Raw genomic sequence first — 5683 nt, 5'->3', positions numbered from 1 at the left:
TGATTTAGTATGGAATTTATGAAAAAGATATCAAAGAGACTCATAATATCCCATTAGACGACTGACATCGTTTCTTACGTTAAGGGTTTTCATATCTATAAAAATGTTTAGAAAACAGTGTCTCAAGAAGATGTTTATGAAGAAATTGAACCTAACAAATCTGTGGACAATTATGCTGTCGCTGTTAGGAAGAATGGAAAAGTGATTCGCCGTTTGCCGTTAGGGAAAAACGGAAAGTTTCCTAAAAACGATTTTTTTTATGTACGTGCTGATCCCTACAGAAAATGCGTCATCATTAATACTGCAAAATCAGTAAATCTTAGGGATGGCGATAGCATGCAAGTCAGGACAAAAGTGTATGGTGGACATTTTAAAAAAACAGAACTTATAATTTAAAAGTGGACTGTAACTTGTAAGGAAGTAAGTTTTGATACGTGCAAGAATGTATTTATTTTCTAACCTTTTTTCACTTCTCCAGCCATCCATCTGACGCTTTCAAATTTATAAGATCAAAACTCGCAGCAAATTGAAGCCTTCTCTTTTATCATATTGCCTTTAAAAGGAACATTTTGGCTCCTTTGTAAGAGAACTATTAAAAAACTGCTTTTATGAAATTTCTGCCTACATAACATCCAGTATTCATTTTTCAAAAATTTATTTTTTACTTAGATACTCACACACAGTTTACCGTTATTCACGAGTTCGCTCACTCGCCGCTTTCCTAGAAAGCAATTATAAGAAGCTTAGCAAGGGGGCTTGGCAATTGCCTTGTCTTTGGGTGTAACGACCCCACTTATAACCCCAGTCCTGTAGGGAGGCTAAGTTGGCTCACTTAGTCTACAGGGTTAACGATCCTGCTATACCTGATGTTACGAAGAAGCTATATAAGGGGTTTTCATTTCTATCTTTCTTGTTTCCGTGATACAACAGAAAATAAACACTGCGACTACAAACAACGGCAGAAAAATGGAATCCCTTACATTAAAACACTATAAAAACATAGTTAAGAAAAATCATAAAGATATAATCGTTAGTAAAACATGTCAATGCAAAATCCCATTTCATTGAACTTTCTCCTTACAGCATGGTTAGTTGTCAGTACCATTGTATTGGTGTGGTTGAAGTCAAGTGTCCTTCTAAATACAAGAATGACCTTGATGGTTGTGTATCACATAAAAGAATTTCCAGTTGATTCGCAGAGCAACATGCAAAGAAAACATCAGTACTACTTTCAAGTACAACAGCAAATGTTAGTCACAAACACCAACTATTGCCATTTTTTTATTTGGACACAAGGAGAGAAGTCAGGTGACACAATGGTCAATAATAAAAAAGATAAGAAATTCTGTGAATTACTGGTATGAAAATTATCTGAAGTCTTTTACAAATTTATTCTCCCTGAAATAGTTAGCCAGAAAAAAGATCCCAAAAATGAAATGCTTGTCAGGTTATATTGCAAATTCAAGCGGCCAATTTTCCCACCAACGATTGCTTGTGATGCTAAAGATTACCAAATGCGCATAAACTAAAAATGCTCCAAAAGGAAAATGGTATTCCACTGATTTCCAACAAATTAACATAATATATACTTTACAAACATTAATATAAACATTTTTGCGATTATACAGTTTTTGTTGATATAACACTAGGATTTATGTTAACTAATGCCGAGATAATGACCATGACATGATTAGGCAAATCCAATTAAGTTATAAGTGTTATCCCTATTTGCTTTTTGCCTTTTGTAAATCCTAGATGTTCAAAGTAACGCCTCTTGTGGCAAGTTCTTCTTCTATAGTGAAACCACGATCAGCCATAACAATCCCCAAACAAAACTTTATTTAAAAATCTACTTTCAATCGTTATGTATTTGTCAGACACACGTCCACCCCAACCAGGTGATAAAAAACTGACAGAACTTGATGGTGTGGTACGGTATGTTATTGTGTTTGTATGCTTGGAGTTCGACCATGCACGTGCATTTAAACCAAATGGTCGTTAAATAAAAATTTTTGTGCAATCAATTATGACAGCAGAGTTCAGGAACTTTTTATAAAAAAATACTGGTAAATTGCTTTGTGCTGTGTGCCTCTGAGGCAAAACAATTAACTTTACGTTTTCAGCAATGATTGACAACCATGATCTATATATCTTTGAAACTTTTTAAAAAGAAATGCCAAATCTGTTTGCTAGGTCCTTGTTAAATAATCCAAGCCTTAACGTGTTCAATATTATCAAGAAATGATCTTTCATGGAGTTATCGCAAACTTTCTTGAAACTCGATAACGTTAACATAAGCAAAGAAAAAGCCGAAAACATCATGATTTATATCCTCCTTTACAGTGTCCAACTTTAATTTAAAAACTTTCAAAACTAAATCAGGCCTATCACATACGTGCATATTGACCTAACATTAAATTCTCAACAATTAAGGGTTGCAGGTATAACTGATGCACACTCCTAGGGCTTACAGAGAAGGTTAAAGATAAAACGACAATATTACCTGCTCGCAAGTTACGCTATGTTCTCCGTGTCTATTGCCGATTAAAAGCCTATCAATTGTTTTAAAATGTTCGAAAATAAGTGGTCATTTACTTTTAAGAAATTTTAAGGGTGCTTTGGTGTCCAACAATAATCCTATTTTAAAGTCGTGTTTGTGGGAGGTTAGAATGAAGGAGGCTGAAGTTGTTGTTAAATCTGCGATAGGTACTCCGCAATTTGGTAGGGCAGGTTTAGGCATTACAAGTGGTTTAAAATTCCTAAATCAAAGCAATGTCACGCTTATAGGAATTAGAATACAGCAAGAAAGATCGAGGAGAAAACACACACGAGTAGGGCCTTGAAGTTACAATAAAAAAAACTACATCAAAAATGACATGTCGTGGAATTTCATTCAAGCCATGCCTCTAAAATTGCTCTCTTTTTGTCTTGCATTCACTTTTGATGTTCTTCCCTCCCCTAGTAATCTTTAGCGCTTGAATATTTCAATTGAAGCCAGCTGCTTTATATATGGCAAACAGATATGCACAACAGTAGACGATTTAGGCGCTTGTAAGATTCAAATTGTTCTACCTTCGGAAAGAGTCATCCAAAAAATACCCTTTTGTCAAAGCAGATGGTTATACCTTAAGCCAATCAACCAAGCCAACAGGTCTTTTACATCGCGCTAACGACTGGTTGTTTTTGACTGATTTAAATGATTCCTTTCTTTTTCCAGGACATTAGCTATTACAGCTGTAAGACCAGATAAAGTTATTTATTCCAAAAGCACCAAAATTGTAATTGTTATCGTGTTGACTTGGTTGTCTTGGCACACTATGAAACTCTCAAAGTACTCTCTTGAATTTTCTAAATCCTGATAATAAAATCAAAAAATATTACATAAAGAGTTAAAGTTTGCCCTGAGGTACATTTTCTATGATTCCGTCTGTAACATAACTTGGACGCGCCCCCATTAATGCCAAGTTCCATAACAATAGCCCCCATTAATACCAAGATCCATAACAATTTTTATAAAAGTAGTTACTAAAACCCAGGCCAAAGCCCAATAAAATATAACATTTATTAGTATTTTAGCCTTACAGCAAATATCTTTTTCCCCAATGATTTTACCATTTATAATTATTTTCCATCACGCCTTCCCAGCAAGCGCATCGACGTCGTCTTGACGTCGGCCGACAGTTGTCTCCCGACGTCGAATGACGGTTGTTCAATGGTTGTATGTGAGACGTTATTTGACGTCGGAATGGCGCGTTGTTTTCACAAACAATAGCAACCATAAACAACGTCTAAACGAAGTTGTTTGACCGTCATATAACGTTCATTGACCGTCATATAACGTTCATTGACCATCATGCGATAACATTTTATGGCTTTAACAATAGTTAAATTTTAGTTTAAATTGCATGAAATGCATTGTCACCCGGATTGAACCAAATACCTTACACTGTTTACAAGAATTGTCCTAAAATTGCGTCCTTTCTTTTTAACATTTTCCAATCTTGTGTAAAGAATTCCTTCATTCCTGATCAGTGGAGGGTCGCTTCAGAAGTTTATATACCTGAACACAAGCCTCCATCTCCATCATCCATTAAGGACCTTCGGCCAAATGCTCTCCTCAATGTGAAAGGAAAACTTTTTTCAGGAAAGTGCTAGTTGGTGGTAGTTGTGTAGAGGTTCGACCGCCAAAAGGTTTAGTAAAATCTCACTTTTTCAAGGATTGTTGTTACATAAGCCGTGGACTGTACCACAACGTCCACAACAACAGCAGAAGCACAGTGGGGCTATTTTTTTATTAAAAAAGTGTCGGACGGAAAAATCGATACTTGAATAGGCTATAAAAAACAATCTGCAAATAATTACGGTTTCCCTATGCGTTTATTCTATTGCCTGAGGGCTGGTTTAGTTTGGGTAAAAAGGATGTGATCATACTAGATACTGACGGGGAAGGATTTAGAGTTTGATTTTAGTGTCGGACGAAATCGATAAAAAAAGAACTTTTGAAAATTTCGATTCACTACACGTTTCTATCGAAAGTAAGAGAAAGAAAGATGCAGTAGAGATATATATTTGTACTGAAACGTTCTTCTTTCTTTTGAACGGTATTTGGAAAATTTTACAATTTTTGAACTTTGTATATTAACAAATTTCTTCAGCAATGGAATAAAGTGTCGGACGGAAGCTGAATTTTAGTTTCGGACGGAAGAAAATAAATGTCTAGAGATAGGAAAAGGCGGATGTTAGGACAGATCCCCTTAGCACTTTACCATTCCACGTCAAATTATGGATCATCCACGTCAAATCAACGATAGAAGAGTCTATAAAATCCGTTAGCACCTACGAATGTCCGGATCCGCCCCAACCCCCCAACCCCCGCCGTGTCCCCCGGGCCCCCATCCCTCCCCATGGGTCCCTCCCCACCCTCATCTGTCGTGCCTTATAATTTATAGTGTTATGTGTGTCTATAATGTCCTCTTGCCAGTGTGGTAATACCATCTTCCATAATTATGCGCTTATCATCATCAGCATTGAGAGCGAGTTTATTTGTTTTTATGGTATGAACATCATGCTTAATCGATCGAAAGGTCATCTGTTCCCTGTAAACATTTTCACCCTCCAACAAGCATCTCCTATAGTCATCGAAACCTATTGTCTTCCTCGCCACACATTTCTTGACCCCCTTGCACCTCTTATCCTCCCTACCACATAGCTGTTTGTAAGCATAATTCTTAGCCCTAAGAGCGATAAATTCGGTCATTACCTTACCACCCAACTCATCCTTCATCAGACCAATGATCTTTTTATTCAAACCTAATGGTAGAGGTCTACCATCTTTCTTATCGTACCCCGAAGTGTCAAATCTCAAAGCCACATCGTCGGCGATATCTTTGTAAAAGTCGTCGGTTTTGATATGATAAACGAATGAATCTGTATCCATGTAGCAAAGCTTTACATCCACACCATATTTTGGTCTCATGTAATCATAGTGGAACTCATACATAACTATCTTGGACAAGTCGAGAATTGCCAGCCCCAGGTAGATTGGTTTGTTTAGTTTGATCTTGATCTTGGACATCTCTATGCCCATCAGTGTTTCCGAGAACCACGTGCTACCCTTGAAGTTGGGCTTCATCACCATTTTCTCATAATTCTTTTGGTTGGTGGCCAAACGTATATCCTTCTG

Source organism: Hydractinia symbiolongicarpus, chromosome 14 (genome assembly GCF_029227915.1).
Source record: "Hydractinia symbiolongicarpus strain clone_291-10 chromosome 14, HSymV2.1, whole genome shotgun sequence".
NCBI lineage: Eukaryota > Metazoa > Cnidaria > Hydrozoa > Anthoathecata > Hydractiniidae > Hydractinia > Hydractinia symbiolongicarpus.
This window is presented reverse-complemented; position numbering follows the sequence as displayed.